Source organism: Sorghum bicolor, chromosome 10, assembly GCF_000003195.3.
Source record: "Sorghum bicolor cultivar BTx623 chromosome 10, Sorghum_bicolor_NCBIv3, whole genome shotgun sequence".
NCBI classification, from domain to species: Eukaryota; Viridiplantae; Streptophyta; class Magnoliopsida; order Poales; family Poaceae; genus Sorghum; species Sorghum bicolor.
In genome coordinates this window covers 46,792,663-46,805,320 of record NC_012879.2, presented here as the reverse complement: position 1 = coordinate 46,805,320, position 12,658 = coordinate 46,792,663, and positions in this window count along the sequence as shown.

Below are 12,658 nucleotides of genomic sequence, written 5' to 3'. Positions count from 1 at the left end.
GAGATTACTCATGATTAGAAACATTTTAACCTTGTTAATTTATCATGTCGAAGACAATATTCTGCATAATCCAAGATATATGTGTATGTGTAAAGTGTGCAGAGTATGTACCTGAATCGTGGAGTGGTGTAGTCGAAGTGTGTTTGGCATGTCGAGGGATCTCCCCCATACTTTTTTTCTGCTTTCTTGCATAAAAATAAAGTAGAGACACACAAGACATAATAATAATAATACTCTTTATTAATCTTGAGACATTTATTACAACTGACTAGTAATGATCTGAAACTAATAAATCGAATTTAAAGATAAATAACTAAGATGCATTGCCTCAAGATCTAATTTAAATAGCGTAGCGGCGCTCTAACTACTTAATCTTCTTATTGGCACTAGCAAGATCATGCCTAAGACCTAGTATCACGGTGTTGTGGTTAGAGAGCTGCCTAGTGATAGAGTTAACCGAGGACTGAAGGTCTATGATGACCCTGTCTAGCCTACGGACGTCCTCATCAATATCTACTATAGTCCTGCGATGCTTAGGAGGTGTCTCGAAAGCATTGAGAGCGTGCTTTGGGGCTACCTTTGGAGGGATGAAACGGACTTTGACTGCTCTAATCCCTTCAAAGTAAGGCCTCTCTTCCTCCGTAGTGTAGCGGATGCTGCTGATCTCGCCGCTCCGGTTGGTCTTGACTCCAACGACCCTCTCATTGGGTCTGGGTGGAAGGATCCTCGTGCCGGCTGGCACCTTGATGGTGGCTTCCTTCTTGGCTGATGGTCCCTTGAGAAGTAGGGGCTGCGCCGGTGCGGTGAGAACTGGTTGAGCATGGTAAGATTGGGCGGAGCTGCGCTGGCGTAATGGCATGGCTTCTAGTTGTCGCTCTGTGTTGGCTGGGACGAGAGCACGGGCGTCGGAGTCTTCCTTAGGCTTCATGTTGAGGTTGAAGGGGACGACTTCCCAATCGTCGGGGAACTCTTCGGCCATTGGAGCAGCGAGGAACTAAAGAAGCTCTAATTGAAGAAGGAGAGAAGGCTTGAATAGATTGGTGTTTGAAAACTGACGTCAGGGGTCTGTTTATATAGGGGTCAAAAAGTGCCTCTAGGGGTTGTTCGGGTTACTCCCGTCGCCGTGCGTGCGAAACTTTCCATCTGTAGGATTATTTGGTTTACCATAAATGTGTTTTCCGCGACGGAGGAAATCGGGACCGAGAGGGGGCAGGGGCTGGGCGCCCGCCCTCTTCATCAGGGCGCCCGCCCTCTTCATCAGGTCGCCCGCCCTAAGCCTAGCCCCTCTGTGGGCCCGGTTCCTCGAGCGTGCTTCTAGATGCAGACTTAATTAGGAAAATATATACATGGCCCTAAAACGTCAGATTAAAAAGGTCGGGCTTTAAATCTCCATGGGAAGGTAGAAATGGATTTCGTCTATTTCTTCTAATTCTTTATTGGGTTCTAAAAATAATTTAAGACGTTGACCATTTACCTTGAATAACGTACCTTCGTCATTTTGAAGTGTGATAGCTCCATGGGATGATGAATTGATCACCTTGAATGGTCCTTCCCATTTACTCCGGAGTTTTCCATGCCCGAAAAGCTTCACCCTGGAATTAAAAAGTAATACCTTATCTCCGGGTGCAAACTCCTTCTTCTTGATCCTCTTGTCATGCCACCTTTTGACTCTTTCTTTGTAGATCTTCGAATTGTGATATGCTTTCTCTCGCCATTCTTCCAATTCTGATAGTTGCATTCTTCTATGATCTCCAGCGACATCTAGGTCCATATTCCATCTCCTTATGGCCCAGTGTGCTTTGAATTCTAATTCAACAGGTAGGTGGCAAGTCTTCCCGTACACCAATTGGTATGGGGACATTCCAATCGGGGTCTTGTATGCTGTCCGGTATGCCCAGAGTGCATCGGGTAACTTGTCTTTCCATGCCGTTCTCATTTCATTGACTGTCTGCTAAAGAATATTCTTGATTTGCTTGTTGGAAGTCTCTGCTTGGCCACTTGTCTGAGGATGATAGGGGGTAGCGACGTTGTGACGGATTCCATGTTTTGATAGATATTGCTTGAAGCATTTGTCGATGAAGTGAGCTCCTCCATCACTTATCACTACTCTGGGAACTCCAAATCTTGGAAATATAACTTCTTCAAACATCCTCTTTGAACTGATGTTGTCAGCGTGTTTGCAAGGTAGTGCCTCTACCCACTTGGAGACGTAGTCAACTTCCACCAAGATAAACTCACACTTCTTTGATGGGGGAAATGGACCCTTGTAATCTATTCCCCAGACATCGAAGAGCTCAATCTAAAGGTTGTTGGTGAGTGGCATGGCATCTCTTGTGTTTATGTTTCCGTGCCTTTAACATGGCCCCCATCTTCTGATATATTGCTTCATGTCTTCATACATTGTAGGCCAGTAGAATCCACACTGCCAGATCTTTGAATGTGTACGGAATGCTCCATAATGACCTCCATATGGTGATGAATGACATCTGTCGATGATCTTCCATCCTTCCTCAGTGGTCACACATCTCCTGAGTAAGCCATCAGAGCATACTCGGAAGAGGTATGGCTCATCCCATATATGTGAATGACTTTCTTGAATAAGCTTCTTGTTCGCTCCTGGTGGTACATACCATGAAACCATAAAATTAACAATATCTGCATACCAGGGGTCAGACATGTTAATCCCGTAGAGCATGTCATCCCGGAGTGAATCATTGATGGGGGTTTCCTGTGGATTCTTAAAATACATTCTAGACAAGTGATCTGCAATATAATTTTCTACTCCCTTTTTATCTTTTATTTCTAAGTCAAATTCTTGAAGTAATAAGATCCATCTAATTAGGCGAGGTTTAGCATCTTTTTTAGTGAGCAGATATTTTAGTGCAGCATGATCAGTGTAAACAATTATTTTAGCTCCAACTAAATAAGATCTAAATTTATCAATGGCAAAGACAACAGTCAGAAGCTCTTTTTCAGTGGTTGCATAATTAAGTTGAGCTCGTGTGAAAGTTTTACTGGCATAAGCAATTGCATGATGCTTCTTATCTTTAGTTTGTCCCAAAACTGCCCCCACAGCATAATCACTAGCATTACACATAATTTCAAAAGGCAACGACCAATCAGGGGATTGAATGATTGGTGCAGAGATGAGTGCTTTCTTTAATAAATTAAAAGATGTTAGGCATGCATCATCAAATTCGAAAGGAGCATCCTTGGCTAGCAGAAGAGTGAGTGGTCTAGCAATAAATGAAAAATATTTTATAAATCTACGATAAAAACCAGCATGGCCAAGAAAGCTTCGAATTCCTTTTATATTCACAGGTGGAGGTAGTTGTTCAATTACTTCAATTTTAGCTTTGTCTACCTCAATACCCTCTTTCAGACACTAGGTGTCCCAGCACTATTCCTTCCCTAACCATGAAATGACATTTTTTCCAATTAAGGATTAAGTGCTTTTCTTCACATCTTTGCAAAACCTTGTCTAAGTTTTCAAGACAACTATCGAAAGTTTTTCCATAAATAGAGAAATCATCCATGAAAACTTCCATAATCTTTTCAATCATATCAGAAAATATAGACATCATGCATCTTTGAAAAGAAGCTGGTGCATTACATAATCCAAAAGACATTCTACGGTAAGCATAAGTTCCGTAAGGGCATGTAAAAGTGGTTTTGCTTTGATCATCAGGATGGATCGGGATCTGGTGATATCCTGAATATCCATCTAAGAAACAGAAGAACGAATGGTTCGCTAATCGCTCTAGCATCTCATCTATGAAAGGTAAAGGCCTTTCTCATGGTTTTATTTATCTATAGTCTATGCACATCCGCCACCCTGTGACGGTGCGTTGTGGAATTAGCTCGTTCTTTTCATTCGTAACAAAAGTCATGCCTCCCTTTTTAGGCACAACTTGAACTGGCTCACCCACTCACTGTGCGGCATAGGATATATAATCCCTGCATGCAGCAACTTTATAACTTCCTTTTTAACTACCTCTCTCATCGTGTTGTTCAGTCTACGTTGGGGCTCTCGAGATGGTGAAACAGAAGGATCTGTCGGAATACGATGGGTACAAATCATAGGACTGATTCCTGTAAGATCTTGGAGTGAGTAGCCAAAAACTGAGTGATGTTTCTCAAGAATGGTCATCAATCGCAGAGTTTGCTCGTGAGTGAGTTTATCACTAATGATCACAAGAAACTTTGGATTATTGTTTAGGAAAGCATAGGTAAGACCGGGTGGTAAAGTTTTAAGCTCTATGGGGGGTCTAGGCGTTTCTGCAAACTCGTCTAAGGGTTCAGGTTCAGAAGGTTTAGCTTCTTCTTCTATGAAGAAAGGAGCTTCGTCTTCTAAGTCTGGTTCATCTAAAAGTTCTAGAGATGCAGCCTTTACCTCCTCCATAGGATCAGGCAAAAGATAAGGCTCGGCCTTATTATTCAAGGAGTGTGAAATTGATATTGGGAATTTAAAAGTTTTTCCAAAAGAAATGTGTAGCTTTCCAGTATGACCTTCATAAAGGAGTCTTCTAAAAGGTTGTCCTATCAATAGGTTGAAGTCCCATGTATTAAAGATATAGAAGTTCAAATGAACCATGGAGCCTTCTACCATAAGGGGTAGGATATTAATAATTCCAAGACTGGGGACTAATCGTCCCAAAGATTCCTTTATGACCTTTGTTGTGGGTGTTAAGACCAAATTTTTAAATAATTTAAGTGCAAAAGATTCAGACATGATGTTGATCCCCACAACAGGATTATAGAGAGCATCGAATTGATCAGAATCATAAGCACATCGTATAGTTATAGGAGGTGTGTCCAAACGGATCACATCAGAGGAAAGCTCTGACTCCTCCAACCATTCGCTACTCATGACTGTAATAAGCTCTCTCAAATGATGTTCAGTTGGCAAACAAATGCTAAAATGGCCGTTTTGGGGTCTGTTAATAGAATGGTAATTTGGGATGTTTCCAAAATCGGCAAAAAGATCAGATTCTATATCCAACATGAAATCAGGTGGTGGAATTTCTTCCTTTTGTGGCTCAGAACTTGGGATAGCTAAAGTAGATGGAGAATTTGGCAGAGTGTCTACTTCGGCTTCGTGGGTTTCATCATGAAGGGTATTATCCATCTCAGCTTCTAGGATTCTATCTAGGATCACTCTAGCGTCATCGGTAGGGATGTGATAGAAAGAACCTCTAGACATTGTATGTAGCATTTGTTTATGATCTTTCTGAAGACCTCAAAAAAAGTGAAATAAAAGAATAGGGTCTTCAAGATCAAGGTTTGGACCAGATTCTAAAAGATCGGAGAAACGTTTCCAGGATTTTCCCATAGTTTCATTATCTTTTTGTTTAAAAGATAGGACTTCGAGTCTAAGGTCGCCGATACGGTCGAGGGAATAAAAATATAGGCAAAAGTTGGCTCGTAAAACTCCCCATTCACCTCGTTGTTGACTTACCTTCTGACTGTACCATTGTCTAGCTTCTCCCCTTAAAGAAAAAGGAAAAAGCTTCCAACGTAAAGTTTTATCAGAAATGCCTTCAATGCGAAGACAATCACAAGTTTGCTCAAAATCTATGAAGGTAAGGGTTTTCGTCTTCCTTTCCTGAAAAAGATAGGTTTTGAATCATGGCAATCAACCTGGAACTTAACCTATACTGGGATGTTTGGATAGGCTGTGATGACTCCCAGGGTAAAAGGTCAGTTTCCGAAGGTGATGCAAATTGATAGATTGATTTAGAATCTTGGTTTTCCATAAGTTAAGAGTAAAGAATATAAAGAATATAAAATGATAAGAAAAGATAAAAGTATAGATACAAGCTAGTAGTAAGACACAAGGTTATCTCAGCAAACCGTCTTTCTCCCCGGCAACGGCGCCAGAAATGCTTGTTGATATTTGGTATTCAATAAGGAATGGATCCGCAAGCGCACGGATATCGGTGAGCACTTCACTCGCGATGTTATCCAGAGTATCGTATTTCTATTTTTACCACTAGGAGAAAGAGTGCATCTGACTAACCCAATCTATTACTACTAACCTTTAGGCTACAAAGAATGTTTCTCGATGTGAGTGATATATAGAGAAGACTGCAACCGTAGTCTCGTTCTAACTTTGGTAAGGATAATCTACTGTTTTGTTGGGGAGGCTTACGGAATCTAGACACCACAGAGGATGTTCAACTCGCACCTATAAACCCTATCCGTCCTGCTAACGAGATATGGTCTGCAAAGGTAACTCAGAAATGTCACGTTCCTCGCTACTACCACGGTCCAGCTAGTCAGGGAATATCTATGAGTATCCTAACCCAAACACCACGTCTACGCTAGAGATGATTACTCTAAACTCTACACGAAGAGATTAAAGTAAACTCATAAACCAAAGAACAATAAAACAAGAACTTACTAGAATTTAGAAGTCGAATTACTGAAGAATCCTAGGAGCAAGCTTCGGGTTAGGAGAACTTGATCCCGTAGGTACAACCTCGGAGTAGACACCGACAGGCCGGGCTTCCTCCGATCTACACCTCCACTCTATCTCTCTCAATCTAGTAGAAATTAGAAGAACTAATTCTACTCTCATTGGATGCTAAGCCCTAAGTCTATTTAGAGGAGAGGTTATCCTTCGAGGGCTCCTCTCAACTCTATGATGAACTTCTGTCTCCTCCAGGGGCCAGGGGGTCTGCTTATATAGTCCCCTCAGGTGAACGTGGGCCGTCGGATCAAACCGACATTGATTGAATGATTATCCTTGATCCTTTAGGTCGGTGGAGCGTGATCCGCGAATTTGGACGGGATTGGTTACAACTCGAGGGCGGGCGCCCTACCCCTGGGCCCGATCGCCTTCCCGTTCGTTCCCGTGGCTTCTGGAGTCTTCTAGATGGTAGAAAATTGCGCGGTGCGTTAATATCTCTATGTAATCCCGACATGTGGGCCTTTTTTCCTTATTTCCTGATAACCCCCTGTAGAAACAGATAAACAACAAAACTCGTGGAATTCTGTCAGATCAAACACTAATTCTAGGTGTTGTTTGTATATTGGTCCTTTCTGAATATTTATCTTGATCTTAGGAGTATGATAAATCTCTCAACAAGGGTCTAACTCATTTTGAACAAACTCAATACAGAGCAGATAGCTTTTATAATTATCATTAATATTTTTAGGTTTATCAGGCATATAAAACACTGAGGATGATAGCTAGATTTTTTTTTGAATATTTTGAAATAAATTCTCCAAGCAACAATGATATCAAGAATAAGGCATTCATACTCTACCATCTCACATTCCACAATGACTTAAGTAATACATGGTTTTAAATGATTTTATAATAACTGCAAGTTTTTAGGAATTATCACAGAGTGAGATTACTCATGATTAGAAACATTTTAACCTTGTTAATTTATCATGTCGAAGACAATATTCTGCATAATCCAAGATATATGTGTATGTGTAAAGTGTGCAGAGTATGTACCTGAATCGTGGAGTGGTGTAGTCGAAGTGTGTTTGGCATGTCGAGGGATCTCCCCCATACTTGTTTTCTGCTTTCTTGCATAAAAATAAAGTAGAGACACACAAGACATAATAATAATAATACTCTTTATTAATCTTGAGACATTTATTACAACTGACTAGTAATGATCTGAAACTAATAAATCGAATTTAAAGATAAATAACTAAGATGCATTGCCTCAAGATCTAATTTAAATAGCGTAGCGGCGCTCTAACTACTTAATCTTCTTATTGGCACTAGCAAGATCATGCCTAAGACCTAGTATCACGGTGTTATGGTTAGAGAGCTGCCTAGTGATAGAGTTAACCGAGGACTGAAGGTCTATGATGACCCTGTCTAGCCTACGGACGTCCTCATCAATATCTACTATAGTCCTGCGATGCTTAGGAGGTGTCTCGAAAGCATTGAGAGCGTGCTTTGGGGCTACCTTTGGAGGGATGAAACGGACTTTGACTGCTCTAATCCCTTCAAAGTAAGGCCTCTCTTCCTCCGTAGTGTAGCGGATGCTGCTGATCTCGCCGCTCCGGTTGGTCTTGACTCCAACGACCCTCTCATTGGGTCTGAGTAGACACCGACAGGCCGGGCTTCCTCCGATCTACACCTCCACTCTATCTCTCTCAATCTAGTAGAAATTAGAAGAACTAATTCTACTCTCATTGGATGCTAAGCCCTAAGTCTATTTAGAGGAGAGGTTATCCTTCGAGGGCTCCTCTCAACTCTATGATGAACTTCTGTCTCCTCCAGGGGCCAGGGGGTCTGCTTATATAGTCCCCTCAGGTGAACGTGGGCCGTCGGATGAAACCAACATTGATTGAACGATTATCCTTGATCCTTTAGGTCGGTGGAGCGTGATCCACGAATTTGGACTAGATTGGTTACAACTCCTGGGCGGGCGCCCTAAGGGGGAGGGCGGGCGCCCTGCCCCTGGGCCCGATCGCCTTCCCGTTCGTTCCCGTGGCTTCTGGAGTCTTCTAAATGGTAGAAAATTGCGCGGTGCGTTAATATCTCTATGTAATCCCGACATGTGGGACTTTCTTCCTTATTTCCTGATAACCCCCTGCAGAAACAGATAAACAACAAAACTCGTGGAATTCTGTCAGATCAAACCCTAATTCTAGGTGTTGTTTATATATTGGTCCTTTCCCTTGTTTATTTGATAATTAAAATTGATACTTAAGAACCGTCAACACATGTTACCAGGTTAAAAAAATCATCATGAATTCCCTGGTCCTTGTTTAACATGTTTTGGATTTTCTTGAGGCTCGATACAATAGGATAGGGCTTTGCACTTACAACCCATTCTTGCCTATAAAATATGAATTTTTGTGTACATGTAACAATATGTGGTATATGCTTGAATATTTATCGTGAAGAATGGTCTTACTTTAAAGCCATATCATGGTCAATTGTCATGATATAATTGCAAACGCGATCTCTTAACTCTTGTTCGCCCATTGGCAAGTCATGAATTGTAAGAGCGTGTGCTTTAGCCTTTTGCAACATGTCAGCTAACTTCTTCGCAAAGGCCCTACAAAAAAATTATGCATATAATTAAAGGAAAATACCAACTTTTAATAGTAGGTACATGTAATAGAGGTGACTTACTCTAAAGTAGCTTCATCACTAATGGAGTTATATAATTCGAAACCATGGATAATGTATGTAATTTCAAATTTGAAACCAGAGATCACCAGTCACAATAATGATCTGTCGATGTTGTACCTTGGTGTCTGATTCGAACGAGCTGCAGCAGGATTTGATATCAGTCTTGAGAGTATACAATAGTGACAAACTGAAAAAAGGTTCGACTTCACACAGAAACACATGAAGCCACACAGGCTACTGATAGGCTTCCAGAAACATCCTGAGTAAGTCTTTGGAGTGCATAGTGACACAAGTGTGTGCCTAGGCTTTCTTGAAAGATCAATAGAAAGCAAGTAATAAATTGGTTTTTCACCATATATGATGGTTTGACAGGATCACTAAAATCACGAATGCCCAATTTTAGCTTGTGGAAACAGTTAAATTCATGTACGCTGTATTGTCAAGAATTCGTGACATAGGAGCATTGTGGATGAATCAAGCAGTAACAAAACATGGTCATAGAGGAAATCCACGGTCAATTTATCATGCCATATGACACAGTAAGGAGCACATCACGTAATTCATCCAAATGATAACTCACCACTCGGAACAACTTCTCACCTGGCTAGTGTGTGCATGGACAAGCGGGTTTCGAACAAACCATGTTGATCGTCATGGAAATGTGGGTTCTGCAGTGACTAGAATAGAGTGGCAGGCTCAGCGGCGCTGGGGTGAGGGGTTCCAAGGATGCCTCCTATCTGGTACTAGTGCCACGAGCCAGAGCCACCGCTCCTTGCTGCAACAGACAACAATGATACATGCTGATTAGATCATATGTTTTTGAATAATAAAACAATAGCAGCATAATCGTTAGGTACTTACATCATGTTTGAGAGAGGATCAGAGGATCAAGGCAACCAGAGATGCACCCTTGAGCACGTGCACAAGATTTTTTATTTGTTATTCTATAAAACAAGCAATATAAAAATGGCATGTGATAGGCATTTCATCAAATGCAAAGAAGACATTGGAATTCTAACAATCTGAGTTATTTTGACAAGGTAGGGGATCGATTAGGAGGTTATTTTGACATCCGTAGACATAGGGAATGACTAACAAACTGAGTTCATGATGTTGCAAGTAGGTAGTATTTATAGATTGATGACCATCATATTAGTTGTTGGACTAAAAAGTGGTAGGTGTTAGCACTATGGGATCGTTCTAGGAGTAAACCAATGGGGAAGAAACTTTCTATTTGGTATAAACAATTAACACAGTATACGATCTACTAGATCCGAGGAAGGGGGAAAGGTAGTGGATTCATACCATCGGAGGAGGTAGGAGTAGGCGCGGTGGAAGACCCAGATCCGGAGGCTGCCATGTCTTCGGTTGTGGATCTAAGCTAGGCAGCGACGATTGACGAGGACTCAGTGGTGCAGTGGCAACCGGTAGAGGAGAGGGTGGCACAGTGCAGCGGCGGTGCTGGGGACTTCCCGTCACATGCTGCGCACCCACTGTAGATCAGGATATGATTTGTCGATGGGGAGCGGTGGCTCAGAGGAACCTCGTACTGAGAGCCTGCTGGCCCCACCTCTTTATATAGCACAGTGTGACAGGGGCCCTCCAGCCATAGATGGGCTGGGCGCCCTCGATCCGGGCATGAGTCAAGGCTCGATTAGGCCTTTGAGCCTAATCAGTGAGAGATCATCCTAACATTCTCCCCCTTGATCTTAACTTTTACTTTAAACTTTGACTTTAAACACTTTTCTCTTTACTCGTTCCATCATAGATGAGTGCATAGAGTATGTTTCATCATCATGGTCTTTCGCCGATAGACTTGACAGCTACAATACATGTCTCTGATGTGAAACAGTAACTTTGACTTTGGGCCACTTATAGTCCAAGAATCATAGGCTTTCCCTTAAACCCATACCGGCTACGTGTTCTCTAAACATGTTGGGTGGTAAGCCTTTTGTAAGCGGATCCACGAGTATCTTTTCAGTCCTTATGTGCTCAGATTTATGATTTGATCTCGGACTTTATCCTTCACAACATAATACTTTATGTCAATGTGTTTGGCAGCACCACTTGACCTATTGTTGTGAGCATACTGTACTGTTGGATCAATATCACAGTATAACTTTAGTGGTTTATCTATGTTGTCGACCACCTTTAAACCAGCTAGGAACTTCTTTAACCAGTTCACCTACCCCGTTGCCTCATAACATGCTACAAACTCGACATACATTATGGATGATGTAGTGATGGTTTATTTTGAGTTTTTTCCATGAAATAGCTCCCCCTGTGAGAGCGAACACATATCTAGACGTGGATTTCTATCATCCCCCGCATAATCAAAATCCAAGTACCCTACTATGTGCAAGGATTCTGATCTTCTATACGTTAGCATGAGGCCTTTTGTGCCCTACAAATAATGTAAGACTTTCTTTACCAACTTCCAGTGTTCCTATCCTAGATTGCTTTGAAATATGCCAAGTAACCCGGTAACAAACACTAAGTCAGAGCGCGTACAAACTTGAGCATACTGTAAGCTTCCGACAGCAGAAGCATATGGAAACACTTTCCTTTGATCGAGCTCGTATTGGTTCCTGGGGCATTGAAAATCCCCATATCTGTTGTCGTTGATAATGGGTGCAGGTGATGCACTACATTTGTGCATATTAAATTTCTTTAGAACCTTTTCTATATATGTCTTTTGTGACAGTCTTAGTACCCCTTTTACTCTATCTTGGTGAATTTCTATGCCCAAAACAAATGAAGCTTCACCAAGATCTTTCATGTCAAACTTTGAGGACAAGAACTTCTTTGTCTCCAGTAGTAGACTGACATCACTACTAGCAAGTAAGATATCATCCACATACAAGATTAGGAAGATATACTTTCCATTCTTAAACTTTGCATATACACAATTGTCCTCAATGTTTTCTTTAAACCCAAAATGCTTTATTGTTTTGTCAAACTTCAAGTACCACTGTCTTGAAGGTTGCTTCAACCCATAAATCAATTTCTTTAAGCGGCATCCCATCTGTTCTTTACCTTCCATGACAAAACATTTCGGTTGTGCCATGTAAACGTTCTCCTCCAAATCCCCATTGAGGAATGTCATCTTTACATCCATCTGATGTAACTCTAAATCATAATGCACCACTAAAGCCATTATGATCTTGAAGGAATCTTTACATGAGACTGGAGAAAATGTCTCATTGTAATCAATTCCCTCCCTTTGTGTGAAACCTTTCGCCACAAGTCACGCTTTATACATTTCAATATTCCCTTGGGAGTCACATTTTGTCTTGTAGACCCATTTGCAGCCTAATGTTTTGGCTCCTTTAGGAATGGGTTAGGTTCTAAGTCCCAAACTTCGTTGGTCCTCATTGATTCCATTTCATCTTCCATGGCTCTAAGCCACTTTGATGAATGATCGCTTCTCATGGCTTCTTCAAATGAGGTGGGATCACCCTCCATTTGAGACTCTTCTGTGTTATACACCTCATAATCATCTGGAATGGCTAATCTTCTAACTCTTTGAGATCTCCTAAGAGTCTC